Source organism: Azolla caroliniana, unplaced genomic scaffold (genome assembly GCF_043228905.1).
Source record: "Azolla caroliniana isolate FFs.n. ecotype wild unplaced genomic scaffold, voAzoCaro1.0.p SCAF_17, whole genome shotgun sequence".
NCBI classification, from domain to species: domain Eukaryota; kingdom Viridiplantae; phylum Streptophyta; class Polypodiopsida; order Salviniales; family Salviniaceae; genus Azolla; species Azolla caroliniana.
The window spans coordinates 12,842,191-12,860,318 of NW_028230452.1; the positions used below are offsets into that span (position 1 = coordinate 12,842,191).

General features: G+C 55.1%; 15 non-coding genes and 7 pseudogenes across 15 annotated transcripts; all 22 read left to right on the forward strand.

Moving 5' to 3' along the window:
- The first annotated feature begins 152 nt into the window (after positions 1–152).
- LOC147853150 (5S ribosomal RNA) lies at positions 153–271 on the forward strand. Its single transcript, XR_015531402.1, has one exon. It is a non-coding gene; the product is annotated as a 5S ribosomal RNA (ribosomal RNA).
- A 493-nt stretch (positions 272–764) lies between these two features.
- On the forward strand, positions 765–883 carry LOC147853151 (5S ribosomal RNA). The gene has a single exon (XR_015531403.1). It is a non-coding gene; the product is annotated as a 5S ribosomal RNA (ribosomal RNA).
- Positions 884–1,368: 485 nt separating this feature from the next.
- Positions 1,369–1,487, forward strand: LOC147853152 (5S ribosomal RNA). Its single transcript, XR_015531404.1, has one exon. It is a non-coding gene; the product is annotated as a 5S ribosomal RNA (ribosomal RNA).
- A 491-nt stretch (positions 1,488–1,978) lies between these two features.
- Positions 1,979–2,097, forward strand: LOC147853153 (5S ribosomal RNA). Its single transcript, XR_015531343.1, has one exon. It is a non-coding gene; the product is annotated as a 5S ribosomal RNA (ribosomal RNA).
- Positions 2,098–2,580: 483 nt separating this feature from the next.
- LOC147853154 (5S ribosomal RNA) lies at positions 2,581–2,699 on the forward strand. Its single transcript, XR_015531405.1, has one exon. It is a non-coding gene; the product is annotated as a 5S ribosomal RNA (ribosomal RNA).
- Positions 2,700–3,188: 489 nt separating this feature from the next.
- On the forward strand, positions 3,189–3,307 carry LOC147853155 (5S ribosomal RNA). Its single transcript, XR_015531407.1, has one exon. It is a non-coding gene; the product is annotated as a 5S ribosomal RNA (ribosomal RNA).
- Positions 3,308–3,796: 489 nt separating this feature from the next.
- Positions 3,797–3,915, forward strand: LOC147853156 (5S ribosomal RNA). Its single transcript, XR_015531408.1, has one exon. It is a non-coding gene; the product is annotated as a 5S ribosomal RNA (ribosomal RNA).
- Positions 3,916–4,404: 489 nt separating this feature from the next.
- On the forward strand, positions 4,405–4,523 carry LOC147853157 (5S ribosomal RNA). Its single transcript, XR_015531381.1, has one exon. It is a non-coding gene; the product is annotated as a 5S ribosomal RNA (ribosomal RNA).
- Positions 4,524–5,016: 493 nt separating this feature from the next.
- LOC147853158 (5S ribosomal RNA) lies at positions 5,017–5,135 on the forward strand. The gene has a single exon (XR_015531409.1). It is a non-coding gene; the product is annotated as a 5S ribosomal RNA (ribosomal RNA).
- Positions 5,136–5,628: 493 nt separating this feature from the next.
- On the forward strand, positions 5,629–5,747 carry LOC147853159 (5S ribosomal RNA). The gene has a single exon (XR_015531350.1). It is a non-coding gene; the product is annotated as a 5S ribosomal RNA (ribosomal RNA).
- A 489-nt stretch (positions 5,748–6,236) lies between these two features.
- LOC147853160 (5S ribosomal RNA) lies at positions 6,237–6,355 on the forward strand. Its single transcript, XR_015531382.1, has one exon. It is a non-coding gene; the product is annotated as a 5S ribosomal RNA (ribosomal RNA).
- Positions 6,356–6,848: 493 nt separating this feature from the next.
- LOC147853161 (5S ribosomal RNA) lies at positions 6,849–6,967 on the forward strand. The gene has a single exon (XR_015531410.1). It is a non-coding gene; the product is annotated as a 5S ribosomal RNA (ribosomal RNA).
- A 3,714-nt stretch (positions 6,968–10,681) lies between these two features.
- LOC147853162 (5S ribosomal RNA) lies at positions 10,682–10,800 on the forward strand. The gene has a single exon (XR_015531346.1). It is a non-coding gene; the product is annotated as a 5S ribosomal RNA (ribosomal RNA).
- Positions 10,801–11,317: 517 nt separating this feature from the next.
- Positions 11,318–11,436, forward strand: LOC147853163 (5S ribosomal RNA; annotated as a pseudogene).
- A 485-nt stretch (positions 11,437–11,921) lies between these two features.
- On the forward strand, positions 11,922–12,040 carry LOC147853164 (5S ribosomal RNA; annotated as a pseudogene).
- Positions 12,041–12,527: 487 nt separating this feature from the next.
- Positions 12,528–12,646, forward strand: LOC147853165 (5S ribosomal RNA; annotated as a pseudogene).
- Positions 12,647–13,139: 493 nt separating this feature from the next.
- On the forward strand, positions 13,140–13,258 carry LOC147853166 (5S ribosomal RNA). The gene has a single exon (XR_015531411.1). It is a non-coding gene; the product is annotated as a 5S ribosomal RNA (ribosomal RNA).
- A 483-nt stretch (positions 13,259–13,741) lies between these two features.
- On the forward strand, positions 13,742–13,860 carry LOC147853167 (5S ribosomal RNA; annotated as a pseudogene).
- Positions 13,861–14,353: 493 nt separating this feature from the next.
- On the forward strand, positions 14,354–14,472 carry LOC147853168 (5S ribosomal RNA). The gene has a single exon (XR_015531341.1). It is a non-coding gene; the product is annotated as a 5S ribosomal RNA (ribosomal RNA).
- Positions 14,473–14,955: 483 nt separating this feature from the next.
- Positions 14,956–15,074, forward strand: LOC147853169 (5S ribosomal RNA; annotated as a pseudogene).
- Positions 15,075–15,575: 501 nt separating this feature from the next.
- LOC147853170 (5S ribosomal RNA) lies at positions 15,576–15,694 on the forward strand (annotated as a pseudogene).
- Positions 15,695–16,215: 521 nt separating this feature from the next.
- On the forward strand, positions 16,216–16,334 carry LOC147853171 (5S ribosomal RNA; annotated as a pseudogene).
- Positions 16,335–18,128: the final 1,794 nt, after the last annotated feature.

Consider the following 18,128-nt stretch of genomic DNA (forward strand, 5'->3'; position numbering starts at 1 on the left):
TTTGTCTAGGATCCAAGGCCTTAGCCTTCGCCGGCGCCCGTCGCGCGTGCGGTTGGGACGACGACGTGGGTCCCTCGATTTTAGTTGTCGTCGTAGAGCATTTTTGCACAGGCCTCTCTGGCACTAGTACCTCGGACCGCAGAGCATTGTTGTGGTGCGGTCATACCAGCGCTAATACACCGGATCCCATCAGAACTCCGCAGTTAAGCGCGCTTGGGCCAGAACAGTACTGGGATGGGTGACCTCCCGGGAAGTCCTGGTGCTGCACCCTTTTTGCTTCGAGCCGTGTTCTTTTTGTGGAGAGTACTGCCGTGTTCTTTCTGTGGAGAGTACTGGGATGGGTGACCTCCGGGGAAGTCTTGCGCATGGGTTGCGTTCTTCTCGCGCCCGAGCCGTTCCCGTGCGTGTGCGCTCCTGGCATTCTTAGAGGCGGACGAGAGCGTAGGATGGGTGAAGCGCCGAGGGGCATTGCCGTTCGGTCTGGGTTAAGTGCGTCGTCCGGATCAAGGAGAGGGCGTAAGAGGCTATTGTGTGGGCGTGGGCGGCGAGGTTCGAATCCGGGTCAGGGAAGATATATATATATATATATATATATATATGTACCCCTTTGTCTAGGATCCAAGGCCTTAGCCTTAGCCTTCGCCGGCGCCCGTCGCGCGTGCGGTTGGGACGACGACGTGGGTCCCTCGATTTTAGTTGTCGTCGTAGAGCATTTTTGCACAGGCCTCTCTGGCACTAGTACCTCGGACCGCAGAGCATTGTTGTGGTGCGGTCATACCAGCGCTAATACACCGGATCCCATCAGAACTCCGCAGTTAAGCGCGCTTGGGCCAGAACAGTACTGGGATGGGTGACCTCCCGGGAAGTCCTGGTGCTGCACCCTTTTTGCTTCGAGTCGTGTTCTTTTTGTGGAGAGTACTGCCGTGTTCTTTCTGTGGAGAGTACTGGGATGGGTGACCTCCGGGGAAGTCTTGCGCATGGGTTGCGTTCTTCTCGCGCCCGAGCCGTTCCCGTGCGTGTGCGCTCCTGGCATTCTTAGAGGCGGACGAGAGCGTAGGATGGGTGAAGCGCCGAGGGGCATTGCCGTTCGGTCTGGGTTAAGTGCGTCGTCCGGATCAAGGAGAGGGCGTAAGAGGCTATTGTGTGGGCGTGGGCGGCGAGGTTCGAATCCGGGTCAGGGAAGATATATATATATATATATATGTACCCCTTTGTCTAGGATCCAAGGCCTTAGCCTTAGCCTTCGCCGGCGCCCGTCGCGCGTGCGGTTGGGACGACGACGTGGGTCCCTCGATTTTAGTTGTCGTCGTAGAGCATTTTTGCACAGGCCTCTCTGGCACTAGTACCTCGGACCGCAGAGCATTGTTGTGGTGCGGTCATACCAGCGCTAATACACCGGATCCCATCAGAACTCCGCAGTTAAGCGCGCTTGGGCCAGAACAGTACTGGGATGGGTGACCTCCCGGGAAGTCCTGGTGCTGCACCCTTTTTGCTTCGAGCCGTGTTCTTTTTGTGGAGAGTACTGCCGTGTTCTTTCTGTGGAGAGTACTGGGATGGGTGACCTCCGGGGAAGTCTTGCGCATGGGTTGCGTTCTTCTCGCGCCCGAGCCGTTCCCGTGCGTGTGCGCTCCTGGCATTCTTAGAGGCGGACGAGAGCGTAGGATGGGTGAAGCGCCGAGGGGCATTGCCGTTCGGTCTGGGTTAAGTGCGTCGTCCGGATCAAGGAGAGGGCGTAAGAGGCTATTGTGTGGGCGTGGGCGGCGAGGTTCGAATCCGGGTCAGGGAAGATATATATATATATATATATATATATGTACCCCTTTGTCTAGGATCCAAGGCCTTAGCCTTAGCCTTCGCCGGCGCCCGTCGCGCGTGCGGTTGGGACGACGACGTGGGTCCCTCGATTTTAGTTGTCGTCGTAGAGCATTTTTGCACAGGCCTCTCTGGCACTAGTACCTCGGACCGCAGAGCATTGTTGTGGTGCGGTCATACCAGCGCTAATACACCGGATCCCATCAGAACTCCGCAGTTAAGCGCGCTTGGGCCAGAACAGTACTGGGATGGGTGACCTCCCGGGAAGTCCTGGTGCTGCACACTTTTTGCTTCGAGCCGTGTTCTTTTTGTGGAGAGTACTGCCGTGTTCTTTCTGTGGAGAGTACTGGGATGGGTGACCTCCGGGGAAGTCTTGCGCATGGGTTGCGTTCTTCTCGCGCTCGAGCCGTTCCCGTGCGTGTGCGCTCCTGGCATTCTTAGAGGCGGACGAGAGCGTAGGATGGGTGAAGCGCCGAGGGGCATTGCCGTTCGGTCTGGGTTAAGTGCGTCGTCCGGATCAAGGAGAGGGCGTAAGAGGCTATTGTGTGGGCGTGGGCGGCGAGGTTCGAATCCGGGTCAGGGAAGATATATATATATATATATGTACCCCTTTGTCTAGGATCCAAGGCCTTAGCCTTAGCCTTCGCCGGCGCCCGTCGCGCGTGCGGTTGGGACGACGACGTGGGTCCCTCGATTTTAGTTGTCGTCGTAGAGCATTTTTGCACAGGCCTCTCTGGCACTAGTACCTCGGACCGCAGAGCATTGTTGTGGTGCGGTCATACCAGCGCTAATACACCGGATCCCATCAGAACTCCGCAGTTAAGCGCGCTTGGGCCAGAACAGTACTGGGATGGGTGACCTCCCGGGAAGTCCTGGTGCTGCACCCTTTTTGCTTCGAGCCGTGTTCTTTTTGTGGAGAGTACTGCCGTGTTCTTTCTGTGGAGAGTACTGGGATGGGTGACCTCCGGGGAAGTCTTGCGCATGGGTTGCGTTCTTCTCGCGCCCGAGCCGTTCCCGTGCGTGTGCGCTCCTGGCATTCTTAGAGGCGGACGAGAGCGTAGGATGGGTGAAGCGCCGAGGGGCATTGCCGTTCGGTCTGGGTTAAGTGCGTCGTCCGGATCAAGGAGAGGGCGTAAGAGGCTATTGTGTGGGCGTGGGCGGCGAGGTTCGAATCCGGGTCAGGGAAGATATATATATATATATATATATATGTACCCCTTTGTCTAGGATCCAAGGCCTTAGCCTTAGCCTTCGCCGGCGCCCGTCGCGCGTGCGGTTGGGACGACGACGTGGGTCCCTCGATTTTAGTTGTCGTCGTAGAGCATTTTTGCACAGGCCTCTCTGGCACTAGTACCTCGGACCGCAGAGCATTGTTGTGGTGCGGTCATACCAGCGCTAATACACCGGATCCCATCAGAACTCCGCAGTTAAGCGCGCTTGGGCCAGAACAGTACTGGGATGGGTGACCTCCCGGGAAGTCCTGGTGCTGCACCCTTTTTGCTTCGAGCCGTGTTCTTTTTGTGGAGAGTACTGCCGTGTTCTTTCTGTGGAGAGTACTGGGATGGGTGACCTCCGGGGAAGTCTTGCGCATGGGTTGCGTTCTTCTCGCGCCCGAGCCGTTCCCGTGCGTGTGCGCTCCTGGCATTCTTAGAGGCGGACGAGAGCGTAGGATGGGTGAAGCGCCGAGGGGCATTGCCGTTCGGTCTGGGTTAAGTGCGTCGTCCGGATCAAGGAGAGGGCGTAAGAGGCTATTGTGTGGGCGTGGGCGGCGAGGTTCGAATCCGGGTCAGGGAAGATATATATATATATATATATATATGTACCCCTTTGTCTAGGATCCAAGGCCTTAGCCTTAGCCTTCGCCGGCGCCCGTCGCGCGTGCGGTTGGGACGACGACGTGGGTCCCTCGATTTTAGTTGTCGTCGTAGAGCATTTTTGCACAGGCCTCTCTGGCACTAGTACCTCGGACCGCAGAGCATTGTTGTGGTGCGGTCATACCAGCGCTAATACACCGGATCCCATCAGAACTCCGCAGTTAAGCGCGCTTGGGCCAGAACAGTACTGGGATGGGTGACCTCCCGGGAAGTCCTGGTGCTGCACCCTTTTTGCTTCGAGCCGTGTTCTTTTTGTGGAGAGTACTGCCGTGTTCTTTCTGTGGAGAGTACTGGGATGGGTGACCTCCGGGGAAGTCTTGCGCATGGGTTGCGATCTTCTCGCGCCCGAGCCCTTCCCGTGCGTGTGCGCTCCTGGCATTCTTAGAGGCGGACGAGAGCGTAGGATGGGTGAAGCGCCGAGGGGCATTGCCGTTCGGTCTGGGTTAAGTGCGTCGTCCGGATCAAGGAGAGGGCGTAAGAGGCTATTGTGTGGGCGTGGGCGGCGAGGTTCGAATCCGGGTCAGGGAAGATATATATATATATATATATATATGTACCCCTTTGTCTAGGATCCAAGGCCTTAGCCTTAGCCTTCGCCGGCGCCCGTCGCGCGTGCGGTTGGGACGACGACGTGGGTCCCTCGATTTTAGTTGTCGTCGTAGAGCATTTTTGCACAGGCCTCTCTGGCACTAGTACCTCGGACCGCAGAGCATTGTTGTGGTGCGGTCATACCAGCGCTAATACACCGGATCCCATCAGAACTCCGCAGTTAAGCGCGCTTGGGCCAGAACAGTACTGGGATGGGTGACCTCCCGGGAATACCTGGTGCTGCACCCTTTTTGCTTCGAGCCGTGTTCTTTTTGTGGAGAGTACTCCCGTGTTCTTTCTGTGGAGAGTACTGGGATGGGTGACCTCCGGGGAAGTCTTGCGCATGGGTTGCGTTCTTCTCGCGCCCGAGCCGTTCCCGTGCGTGTGCGCTCCTGGCATTCTTAGAGGCGGACGAGAGCGTAGGATGGGTGAAGCGCCGAGGGGCATTGCCGTTCGGTTTGGGTTAAGTGCGTCGTCCGGATCAAGGAGAGGGCGTAAGAGGCTATTGTGTGGGCGTGGGCGGCGAGGTTCGAATCCGGGTCAGGGAAGATATATATATATATATATATATATATATGTACCCCTTTGTCTAGGATCCAAGGCCTTAGCCTTAGCCTTCGCCGGTGCCCGTCGCGCGTGCGGTTGGGACGACGACATGGGTCCCTCGATTTTAGTTGTCGTCGTAGAGCATTTTTGCACAGGCCTCTCTGGCACTAGTACCTCGGACCGCAGAGCATTGTTGTGGTGCGGTCATACCAGCGCTAATACACCGGATCCCATCAGAACTCCGCAGTTAAGCGCGCTTGGGCCAGAACAGTACTGGGATGGGTGACCTCCCGGGAAGTCCTGGTGCTGCACCCTTTTTGCTTCGAGCCGTGTTCTTTTTGTGGAGAGTACTGCCGTGTTCTTTCTGTGGAGAGTACTGGGATGGGTGACCTCCGGGGAAGTCTTGCGCATGGGTTGCGTTCTTCTCGCGCCCGAGCCGTTCCCGTGCGTGTGCGCTCCTGGCATTCTTAGAGGCGGACGAGAGCGTAGGATGGGTGAAGCGCCGAGGGGCATTGCCGTTCGGTCTGGGTTAAGTGCGTCGTCCGGATCAAGGAGAGGGCGTAAGAGGCTATTGTGTGGGCGTGGGCGGCGAGGTTCGAATCCGGGTCAGGGAAGATATATATATATATATATATATATATATGTACCCCTTTGTCTAGGATCCAAGGCCTTAGCCTTAGCCTTCGCCGGCGCCCGTCGCGCGTGCGGTTGGGACGACGACGTGGGTCCCTCGATTTTAGTTGTCGTCCTAGAGCATTTTTGCACAGGCCTCTCTGGCACTAGTACCTCGGACCGCAGAGCATTGTTGTGGTGCGGTCATACCAGCGCTAATACACCGGATCCCATCAGAACTCCGCAATTAAGTGCGCTTGGGCCAGAACAGTACTGGGATGGGTGACCTCCCGGGAAGTCTTGGTGCTGCACCCTTTTTGCTTCGAGCCGTGTTCTTTTTGTGGAGAGTACTGCCGTGTTCTTTCTGTGGAGAGTACTGGGATGGGTGACCTCCGGGGAAGTCTTGCGCATGGGTTGCGATCTTCTCGCGCCCGAGCCCTTCCCGTGCGTGTGCGCTCCTGGCATTCTTAGAGGCGGACGAGAGCGTAGGATGGGTGAAGCGCCGAGGGGCATTGCCGTTCGGTCTGGGTTAAGTGTGTCGTCCGGATCAAGGAGAGGGCGTAAGAGGCTATTGTGTGGGCGTGGGCGGCGAGGTTCGAATCCGGGTCAGGGAAGATATATATATATATATATATATATGTACCCCTTTGTCTAGGATCCAAGGCCTTAGCCTTAGCCTTCGCCGGCGCCCGTCGCGCGTGCGGTTGGGACGACGACGTGGGTCCCTCGATTTTAGTTGTCGTCGTAGAGCATTTTTGCACAGGCCTCTCTGGCACTAGTACCTCGGACCGCAGAGCATTGTTGTGGTGCGGTCATACCAGCGCTAATACACCGGATCCCATCAGAACTCCGCAGTTAAGCGCGCTTGGGCCAGAACAGTACTGGGATGGGTGACCTCCCGGGAATACCTGGTGCTGCACCCTTTTTGCTTCGAGCCGTGTTCTTTTTGTGGAGAGTACTCCCGTGTTCTTTCTGTGGAGAGTACTGGGATGGGTGACCTCCGGGGAAGTCTTGCGCATGGGTTGCGTTCTTCTCGCGCCCGAGCCGTTCCCGTGCGTGTGCGCTCCTGGCATTCTTAGAGGCGGACGAGAGCGTAGGATGGGTGAAGCGCCGAGGGGCATTGCCGTTCGGTCTGGGTTAAGTGCGTCGTCCGGATCAAGGAGAGGGCGTAAGAGGCTATTGTGTGGGCGTGGGCGGCGAGGTTCGAATCCGGGTCAGGGAAGATATATATATATATATATATATATATATGTACCCCTTTGTCTAGGATCCAAGGCCTTAGCCTTAGCCTTCGCCGGCGCCCGTCGCGCGTGCGGTTGGGACGACGACGTGGGTCCCTCGATTTTAGTTGTCGTCGTAGAGCATTTTTGCACAGGCCTCTCTGGCACTAGTACCTCGGACCGCAGAGCACTGTTGTGGTGCGGTCATACCAGCGCTAATACACCGGATCCCATCAGAACTCCGCAGTTAAGCGCGCTTGGGCCAGAACAGTACTAGGATGGGTGACCTCCCGGGAAGTCCTGGTGCTGCACCCTTTTTGCTTCGAGCCGTGTTCTTTTTGTGGAGAGTACTGCCGTGTTCTTTCTGTGGAGAGTACTGGGATGGGTGACCTCCGGGGAAGTCTTGCGCATGGGTTGCGTTCTTCTCGCGCCCGAGCCGTTCCCGTGCGTGTGCGCTCCTGGCATTCTTAGAGGCGGACGAGAGCGTAGGATGGGTGAAGCGCCGAGGGGCATTGCCGTTCGGTCTGGGTTAAGTGCGTCGTCCGGATCAAGGAGAGGGCGTAAGAGGCTATTGTGTGGGCGTGGGCGGCGAGGTTCGAATCCGGGTCAGGGAAGATATATATATATATATATATATATATATATGTACCCCTTTGTCTAGGATCCAAGGCCTTAGCCTTAGCCTTCGCCGGCGCCCGTCGCGCGTGCGGTTGGGACGACGACGTGGGTCCCTCGATTTTAGTTGTCGTTGTTGTATGCGAGGAAGGTCGTCAATGCGGAAGATCGAGAAGCATTCGATCCCTGTTTCTTCCCTGTGTATGATAGAATGTAGGTCGTTGCACAGAGAGAGAGAGAGAGAGAGAGAGAGACACAAAAAAACTCTATATTCCAATAGACAAGAATACAACAATCCAACCTTACAAAAAGGTTACAAGGTCACTATATATAGTGACTGACTTAGGGCAATTACCCTTTATGCTAATTACATAAATGGCCAAAACGGGATAGTGTGAATACGTCCATTATACACATGTATTCGACACTCCCCCGTAATGGGCGTATACATGGGTTATCTAAGATTACAGGTATAGACTTGGGTTCTCGGACATATCAGCTTTGTTCGAGTCGGCAGGGTCCGAAAGCAGAAGACCGAACTGGTCGGGTCGGAACAGTTGAAGCCGATCATTAAGGAACTGATGTCGGTTGTCGGGAACCATCCTGCTCTGTGTCCGGCTCTAACCGGACTGGTTTGTCGTTACGCCCATCTGATGCCGAAGAGACCGAAAATGGTCTGCCGAAAGACACTTGGTCATTCCATCTGCGACATTGTCGGTTGTGGATATTTTCTCTAGACCGATTCTCCCTGAAATGACGCAGTCCCGAACGAAGTGATATCGAACGTCGATATGTTTGGAGGCGTTGTGGTGAACCGGATTTTTCGACAGGGCAACAACACCTTGACTGTCGCTGTAGACAACTGGAGCTGAGTCATGGTCGACTTGTCGAAACGTGTGCGCCAACCGACCGAGCCACAAACCTTTTTTGCTGCGTCGGACGCAGCTACATATTCTGCTTCGGTTGTTGAGGTCGCTGTGCACTCCTGAAGTTTCGACTTCCACGAGATTGCTCCATTGCCGAATTTGAAGCAGTATCCGGTTGTTGATTTTCGACTGTCTATACAGCCGGCGAAATCCGAGTCGGTGTAACCGACTACGCCTGAGGTTCGGTTCGGACCGAAAAGAATGCCATGGTCTTTTGTGCCAGCCAGATATCTGAACACATGCTTGACTGCGTTCCAATGCGATCGGCCAGGATTGTGCATAAATCTGCTAACGACTCCTACGGCATGAGAGATATCAGGCCGTGTCGCGACCATCAGGTACATAAGGGAGCCGACTGCCGGTGCATACAGTACCGACTTCATATCTTCCCCCTCCGGACCGGATGTCGGGCAGTCTCGCTGAGAGAGCCGAAGATTCATGGGGAGCGGGGTTGAAGCAGATTTGGCTGATTGCATGTTGAAGCGTTCTAAGACACGTCCGATATAGTCGGTCTGAGACAAAAAAAGATGTCGTTTATCGCGATGCCGACTAATCTTCATGCCGAGTATGTGTCGTGCCGGACCGAGGTCCTTCATGGCAAACTTCAACCGCAGTTGCCGAACGAGATCGGCAAGTTCGCCCGCGTGGCGTCCAGAAATTAGCATGTCGTCCACGTAGATGATGAGGAAGATGGGTGATCCATCTTGAGCTGTGTTGGTAAAGAGACAATGGTCCTCATCGCTTTTTGAGAAGCCGATCGATTGGATGAAGTCGTCGAACTTCTTGTACCATTGTCGCGGTGCCTGTTTGAGGCCGTATAGACTCTTCCTGAGTCGGCAGACTAGATGTTCTTGGCCAGGTGCCACGAAGCCTTTTGGCTGCTCCATATAAATTTCCTCCTCGAGATCACCATGGAGGAAGGCTGTTTTGACATCTAGCTGAATCAGCTCCAAGTTGTCGGCTGCCACTACGCCGAGCAGAAAACGAAGGGTTGTCATTTTCACCACTGGTGAGAAAATCTCGTCGAAGTCGACGCCATATTCTTGTCGGAAGCCCTTCGCAACTAATCTGGCCTTGTACTTTGGGGTGGTCGAATCAGACGTCTCTTTTAGTCGATAAACCCACTTGCAAGGAAGAGCACGTCGGTTCCTAGGTAATTCGACCAGATCCCAAGTCTTGTTTGCCCGAATGGAGTGCATTTCCGACTCCATCGCCAGATGCCAGGTGGCGGAATCGACAGATGTCGATGCTTCTTCGTAAGACGTCGGTTCGCCGGCGTCGGTGAAGAAAATTCCAGGAGAATACCTCTCCGGAGGTTGCGACAATCTCTCGGATCGTCGAGGTAAGATTGGACTGGTCGCATCGGGTATCGAGGTCGGATGGTCCGAAACCGACTCATTCGGCTGTGCCGAGTCAGAGTTGTCCGAGTCGGTAATGTAAGGTTCAGCTACCCGTGAAGCTGACCGTGTGTTAAGAGCGGGGCCTTCTTGAAGGGTCGGCACATCGGAAAATGTTACCCTTCGGACTTCGATCGGTTTTTCGACTGATGGATTCATAGCCGACTCGTTGAACACAACGTCCGAACTTCGAACGATTTGTCTGCGTTCGGGGTCCCAGAGTCGGTATCCCATTTCGCCGTCGGATCCATATCCAAGGAAAATGCATTTCCTGGACCGAGGTGCAAGTTTTCGGCGATCATCTTTCGGAATAAGGGCGTACGCCTCGCATCCGAAGATCCTCAGCTTGTCGTAATTCGGCTTACTGCCGATCCATAGTTCCTGAGGAATTTGAAGTCCTAGAGGTCTACTTGGCGACATATTTATTATGTGTACTGCCGTGAGTAGAGCCTCTGCCCAGAAGCCATCCGACAGTCGGGAGTGTTGGAGCATGGAAACTATCCGTTCTTGGATTGTCCGATTCATTCGTTCTGCAATCCCGTAAGCGTGCTTGGGCCAGAACAGTACTGGGATGGGTGACCTCCTGGGAAGTCCTGGTGCTACACCCTTTTCGCTTCGAGCCGTGTTCTTTTTGTGGAGAGTACTGCCGTGTTCTTTCTGTGGAGAGTACTGGGATGGGTGACCTCCGGGGAAGTTTTGCGCATGGGTTGCGTTCTTCTCGCGCCCGAGCCGTTCCCGTGCGTGTGCGCTCCTGGCATTCTTAGAGGCGGACGAGAGCGTAGGATGGGTGAAGCGCCGAGGGGCATTGCCGTTCGGTCTGGGTTAAGTGCGTCGTCCGGATCAAGGAGAGGGCGTAAGAGGCTATTGTGTGGGCGTGGGCGGCGAGGTTCGAATCCGGGTTAGGGAAGATATATATATATATATATGTACCCCTTTGTCTAGGATCCAAGGCCTTAGCCTTAGCCTTCGCCGGCGCCCGTCGCGCGTGCGGTTGGGACGACGACGTGGGTCCCTCGATTTTAGTTGTCGTCGTAGAGCATTTTTGCACAGGCCTCTCTGGCACTAGTACCTCGGACCGCAGAGCATTGTTGTGGTGCGGTCATACCAGCGCTAATACACCGGATCCCATCAGAACTCCGCAATTAAGCGTGCTTGGGCCAGAACAGTACTGGGATGGGTGACCTCTCGGGAAGTCCTGGTGCTGCACAATTTTTGCTTCGAGCCGTGTTCTTTTTGTGGAGAGTACTGTCGTGTTCTTTCTGTGGAGAGTACTGGGATGGGTGACCTCCGGGGAAGTCTTGCGCATGGGTTGCGTTGTTCTCGCGCCCGAGCCGTTCCCGTGCGTGTGCGCTCCTGGCATTCTTAGAGGCGGACGAGAGCGTAGGATGGATGAAGCGCCGAGGGGCATTGCCGTTCGGTCTGGGTTAAGTGCGTCGTCCGGATCAAGGAGAGCGCGTAAGAGGCTATTGTGTGGGCGTGGGCGGCGAGGTTCGAATCCGGGTCAGGGAAGATATATATATATATATATATATATATATATATATATATATATATATATATATGTACCCCTTTGTCTAGGATCCAAGGCCTTAGCCTTAGCCTTCGCCGGCGCCCGTCGCGCGTGCGGTTGGGACGACGACATGGGTCCCTCGATTTTAGTTGTCGTCGTAGAGCATTTTTGCACAGGCCTCTCTGGCACTAGTACCTCGGTCCGCAGAGCATTGTTGTGGTGCGGTCATTCCAGCGCTTATACACCGGATCCCATCAGAACTCCGCAGTTAAGCGCGCTTGGCCCAGAACAGTACTGGGATGGGTGACCTCCCGGGAAGTCCTGGTGCTACACCCTTTTCGCTTCGAGCCGTGTTCTTTTTGTGGAGAGTACTGCCGTGTTCTTTCTGTGGAGAGTACTGGGATGGGTGACCTCCGGGGAAGTTTTGCGCATGGGTTGCGTTCTTCTCGCGCCCGAGCCGTTCCCGTGCGTGTGCGTTCCTGGCATTCTTAGAGGCGGACGAGAGCGTAGGATGGGTGAAGCGCCGAGGGGCATTGCCGTTCGGTCTGGGTTAAGTGCGTCGTCCGGATCAAGGAGAGGGCGTAAGAGGCTATTGTGTGGGCGTGGGCAGCGAGGTTCGAATCCGGGTCAGGGAAGATATATATATATATATATATGTACCCCTTTGTCTAGGATCCAAGGCCTTACCCTTAGCCTTCGCCGGCGCCCGTCGCGCGTGCGGTTGGGACGACGACGTGGGTCCCTCGATTTTAGTTGTCGTCGTAGAGCATTTTTGCACAGGCCTCTCTGGCACTAGTACCTCGGACCGCAGAGCATTGTTGTGGTGCGGTCATACCAGCGCTAATACACCGGATCCCATCAGAACTCCGCAATTAAGCGCGCTTGGGCCAGAACAGTACTGGGATGGGTGACCTCCCAGGAAGTCTTGGTGCTGCACCCTTTTTGCTTCGAGCCGTGTTCTTTTTGTGGAGAGTACTGCCGTGTTCTTTCTGTGGAGAGTACTTGGATGGGTGACCTCCGGGGAAGTCTTGCGCATGGGTTGCGTTCTTCTCGCGCCCGAGCCGTTCCCGTGCGTGTGCGCTCCTGGCATTCTTAGAGGCGGACGAGAGCGTAGGATGGATGAAGCGCCGAGGGGCATTGCCGTTCGGTCTGGGTTAAGTGCGTCGTCCGGATCAAGGAGAGGGCGTAAGAGGCTATTGTGTGGGCGTGGGCGGCGAGGTTCGAATCCGGGTCAGGGAAGATATATATATATATATATATATGTACCCCTTTGTCTAGGATCCAAGGCCTTAGCCTTAGCCTTCGCCACCGCACGTCGCGCGTGCGGTTGGGACGACGACGGGGGTCCCTCGATTTTAGTTGTCGTCGTAGAGCATTTTTGCACAGGCCTCTCTGGCACTAGTACCTCGGACCGCAGAGCATTGTTGTGGTGCGGTCATACCAGCGCTAATACACTGGATCCCATCAGAACTCCGCAGTTGAGCTCGCTTTGGCCAGAACAGTGCTGGGATGGGTGACCTCCCGGGAAGTCCTGGTGCTGCACCCTTTTTGCTTCGAGCCGTGTTCTTTTTGTGGAGAGTACTGCCGTGTTCTTTCTGTGGAGAGTACTGGGATGGGTGACCTCCGGGGAAGTCTTGCGCATGGGTTGCGTTCTTCTCGCGCCCGAGCCGTTCCCGTGCGTGTGCGCTCCTGGCATTCTTAGAGGCGGACGAAAACGTAGGATGGGTGAAGCGCCGAGGGGCATTGCCGTTCGGTCTGGGGTAAGTGCGTCGTCCGGATCAAGGAGAGGGCGTAAGAGGCTATTGTGTGGGCGTGGGCGGCGAGGTTCGAATCCGGGTCAGGGAAGATATATATATATATATATATATATATATGTACCCCTTTGTCTAGGATCCAAGGCCTTAGCCTTAGCCTTCGCCGGCGCCCGTCGCGCGTGCGGTTGGGACGACGACGTGGGTTCCTCGATTTTAGTTGTCGTCGTAGAGCATTTTTGCACAGGCCTCTCTGGCACTAGTACCTCGGACCGCAGAGCATTGTTGTGGTGCGGTCATACCAGCGCTAATACACCGGATCCCATCAGAACTCCGCAGTTAAGCGCGCTTGGGCCAGAACAGTACTGGAATGGGTGACCTCCCGGGAAGTCCTGGTGCTGCACCCTTTTTGCTTCGAGCCGTGTTCTTTTTGTGGAGAGTACTGCCGTGTTCTTTCTGTGGAGAGTACTGGGATGGGTGACCTCCGGGGAAGTCTTGCGCATGGGTTGCGTTCTTCTCGCGCCCGAGCCGTTCCCGTGCGTGTGCGCTCCTGGCATTCTTAGAGGCGGACGAGAGCGTAGGATGGGTGAAGCGCCGAGGGGCATTGCCGTTCGGTCTGGGTTAAGTGCGTCGTCCGGATCAAGGAGAGGGCGTAAGAGGCTATTGTGTGGGCGTGGGCGGCGAGGTTCGAATCCGGGTCAGGGAAGATATATATATATATATATATACCCCTTTTTCTAGGATCCAAGGCCTTAGCCTTAGCCTTCGCCGTCGCCCGTCGCACGTGCGGTTGGGACGACGACGTGGGTCCCTCGATTTTAGTTGTCGTCGTAGAGCATTTTTGCACAGGCCTCTCTGGCACTAGTACCTCGGACCGCAGAGCATTGTTGTGGTGCGGTCATACCAGCGCTAATACACCGGATCCCATCAGAACTCCGCAATTAAGCGCGCTTGGGCCAGAACAGGACTGGGATGGTTGACCTCCCGGGAAGTCCTGGTGCTGCACCCTTTTTGCTTCGAGCCGTGTTCTTTTTGTGGAGAGTACTGCCGTGTTCTTTCTGTGGAGAGTACTGGGATGGGTAACCTCCGTGGAAGTCTTGCGCATGGGTTGCGTTCTTCTCGCGCCCGAGCCGTTCCCGTGCGTGTGCGCTCCTGGCATTCTTAGAGGCGGACGAAAACGTAGGATGGGTGAAGCGCCAAGGGGCATTGCCGTTCGGTCTGGGTTAAGTGCGTCGTCTGGATCAAGGAGAGGGCGTAAGAGGCTATTGTGTGGGCGTGGGCGGCGAGGTTCGAATCCGGGTCAGGGAAGATATATATATATATATATATATATATATGTACCCCTTTGTCTAGGATCCAAGGCCTTAGCCTTAGCCTTCGCCGGCGCCCGTCGCGCGTGCGGTTGGGACGACGACGTGGGTTCCTCGATTTTAGTTGTCGTCGTAGAGCATTTTTGCACAGGCCTCTCTGGCACTAGTACCTCGGACCGCAGAGAATTGTTGTGGTGCGGTCATACCAGCGCTAATACACCGGATCCCATCAGAACTCCGCAGTTAAGCGCGCTTGGGCCAGAACAGTACTGGAATGGGTGACCTCCCGGGAAGTCCTGGTGCTGCACCCTTTTTGCTTCGAGCCGTGTTCTTTTTGTGGAGAGTACTGCCGTGTTCTTTCTGTGGAGAGTACTGGGATGGGTGACCTCCGGGGAAGTTTTGCGCATGGGTTGCGTTCTTCTCGCGCCCGAGCCGTTCCCGTGCGTGTGCGCTCCTGGCATTCTTAGAGGCGGACGAGAGCGTAGGATGGGTGAAGCGCCGAGGGGCATTGCCGTTCGGTCTGGGTTAAGTGCGTCGTCCGGATCAAGGAGAGGGCGTAAGAGGCTATTGTGTGGGCGTGGGCGGCGAGGTTCGAATCCGGGTCAGGGAAGATATATATATATATATATATACCCCTTTTTCTAGGATCCAAGGCCTTAGCCTTAGCCTTCGCCGTCGCCCGTCGCGCGTGCGGTTGGGACGACGACGTGGGTCCCTCGATTTTAGTTGTCGTCGTAGAGCATTTTTGCACAGGCCTCTCTGGCACTAGTACCTCGGACTGCAGAGCATTGTTGTGGTGCGGTCATACCAGCGCTAATACACCGGATCCCATCAGAACTCCGCAATTAAGCGCGCTTGGACCAGAACAGGACTGGGATGGTTGACCTCCCGGGAAGTCCTGGTGCTGCACCCTTTTTGCTTCGAGCCGTGTTCTTTTTGTGGAGAGTACTGCCGTGTTCTTTCTGTGGAGAGTACTGGGATGGGTAACCTCCGTGGAAGTCTTGCGCATGGGTTGCGTTCTTCTCGCGCCCGAGCCGTTCCCATGCGTGTGCGCTCCTGGCATTCTTAGAGGCGGACGAGAGCGTAGGATGGATGAAGCGCCGAGGGGCATTGCCGTTCGGTTTGGGTTAAGTGCCTCGTCCGGATCAAGGAGAGGGCGTAAGAGGCTATTGTGTGGGCGTGGGCGGCGAGGTTCGAATCCGGGTCAGGGAAGATATATATATATATATATATATATATATATATATATGTACCCCTTTGTCTAGGATCCAAGGCCTTAGCCTTAGCCTTCGCCGGCGCCCGTCGCGCGTGCGGTTGGGACGACGACGGGGGTCCCTCGATTTTAGTTGTCGTCGTAGAGCATTTTTGCACAGGCCTCTCTGGCACTAGTATCTCGGACCGCAGAGGATTGTTGTGGTGCGGTCATACCAGTGCTAATACACCGGATCCCATCAGAACTCCGCAATTAAGCGCGCTTGGTCCAGAACAGTACCGGGATGGGTGACCCCCCGGGAAGTCCTGGTGCTGCACCCTTTTTGCTTCGAGCCGTGTTCTTTTTGTGGAGAGTACTGCCGTGTTCTTTCTGTGGAGAGTACTGGGATGGGTGACCTCCGGGGAAGTCTTGCGCATGGGTTGCGTTCTTCTCGCGCCCGAGCCGTTCCCGTGCGTGTGCGCTCCTAGCATTCTTAGAGGCGGACGAGAGCGTAGGATGGGTGAAGCGCCGAGGGGCATTGCCGTTCGGTCTGGGTTAAGTGCGTCGTCCGGATCAAGGAGAGGGCGTAAGAGGCTATTGTGTGGGCGTGGGCGGCGAGGTTCGAATTCGGGTCAGGGAAGATATATATATATATATATATATATATATATATATATATATATATATATATATATATGTACCCCTTTGTCTAGGATCCAAGGCCTTAGCCTTAGCCTTCGCCGGCGCCCGTCGCGCGTGCGGTTAGGACGACGACGTGGGTCCCTCGATTTTAGTTGTCGTCGTGGAGCATTTTTGCACAGGCCTCTCCGGCACTAGTACCTCGGACCGCAGAGCATTGTTGTGGTGCGGTCATACCAGTGCTAATACACAGGATCCCATCAGAACTCCGTAGTTAGGCGTGCTTGTTCCAGAACGGTACTGGGATGGGTGACCTCCCGGGAAGTCCTGGTGTTGCACCCTTTTTTCTTCGAGCCGTGTTCTTTTTGTGGAGAGTACTGCCGTGTTCTTTTTGTGGAGAGTACTGGGATGGGTGACCTCCGGGGAAGTCTTGCGCATGGGTTGCGTTCTTCTCGCGCCCGAGCCGTTCCCGTGCGTGTGCGCTCCTGGCATTCTTAGAGGCGGACGAGAGCGTAGGATGGGTGAAGCGCCGAGGGGCATTGCCGTTCGGTCTGGGTTAAGTGCGTCGTCCGGATCAAGGAGAGGGCGTAAGAGGCTATTGTGTGGGCGTGGGCGGCGAGGTTCGAATCCGGGTCAGGGAAGATATATATATATATATATATGTACCCCTTTGTCTAGGATCCAAGGCCTTAGCCTTAGCCTTCGCCGGCGCCCGTCGCGCGTGCGGTTGGGACGACGACGTGGGTCCCTCGATTTTAGTTGTCGTCGTAGAGCATTTTTGCACAAGCCTCTCTGGCACTAGTACCTCGGACCGCAGAGCATTGTTGTGGTGCGGTCATACCAGCGCTAATACACCGGTGTCGTGAAGAAAACCGTCCATAGGCGGAATTGGCGCACCAAGGCGTGGGAACCGGTTCTTCACGCGCGCACGCTCCAAGTTGTACATAGAAGCGAATTAGGAGGATAATCGGCAGGAACGGGCCCTAACACAAGTGGAGACAAAGACCGCGCGAACAGTGTTTTCGGTCGCGCGCGCGAGCTAAGGAACTGTACGAGTCGGCGGCGTAACTATGCGGATGCGTGAAGAACGGAGTGGATCCCTGTCCAAAAGGGACAGGGAATAAAGCTGACATGACGGCCTGCTCGTCGGCCTATATATGGAGCAGGAAAGAGCTGTTGCAGGCATCTCGCGCAGAGAGGACGAAGTGCTGCCGGACCGTTTCTGGACGCTTCTCTCTCTGTTTCCTTCCTTCTTGAGGTCCATAGCTTTTCTGTGCAGGGTTCCGAGGAGGCTCGCGCTGTTTCGAGGAACGCCCGAGTGCTTCCGGCAACACCTCCTGTCGAATACAAGTGTATAATGGACGTATTCACACTATCCCTTTCTATAGATCAAGTTTGGGCCATTTGTGTAATTAGCATAAATGGTAGTTACCCTAAGTCGGTCACTATATATAGTGACCTTGTAACCTTTTGTAAGGTTGGGTTGTATTATTGTTTCTATTGAATAGAAAGACTCTTTTGTGCCTCCTCTCTCTCTCTCTCTCTCTCTCTCTATCTCTGTGCACGATCTTAGAAACTGTCATACGCAGGTACTCAACCCCAATCGAATGCTACTTGATCTTCCGCATTGACGGCCTTGTCTTCAACATCTGGTATCAGAGCCTGCACAGTATTCGGTCCTTCAACCCGCTGTCGGCCGTCGTCTTAGCCTGCACAGCATTCGGTTTCTTGCGTCATTCGAAGAAGAGAGAAGAAGAAGAAAAAACGAGGCTTGCATCTCATCGCGTTAGATCATCTTCGCTTGGAGTAAGCCAGCCGGTTGTACTCTGTTCCTTGTGATCGTAACCGCTCGAGGTGAAATCCCCTTGTGCAACATTGACACGATCGTGCTCCACTCGGTTAAACGGCATCCGAAGAGGTCATCAAACGCTGCTCGCCGCTCATTGTAACCACTCGGTGCAGATCGGTCTCAAGACAACAACCCAAATTCGTGCTTCATCCGGCTGATCGACATTCGGGAGGATCAGTTGGATCCGTCTCTCTCGTCGCTGCAGTCACCCGAAGCGAATATATATATATTCGGAAGCGAACCGGGCTCACTCCGACTCGGCAACATTCGGGAAGACCAGTCGGTTC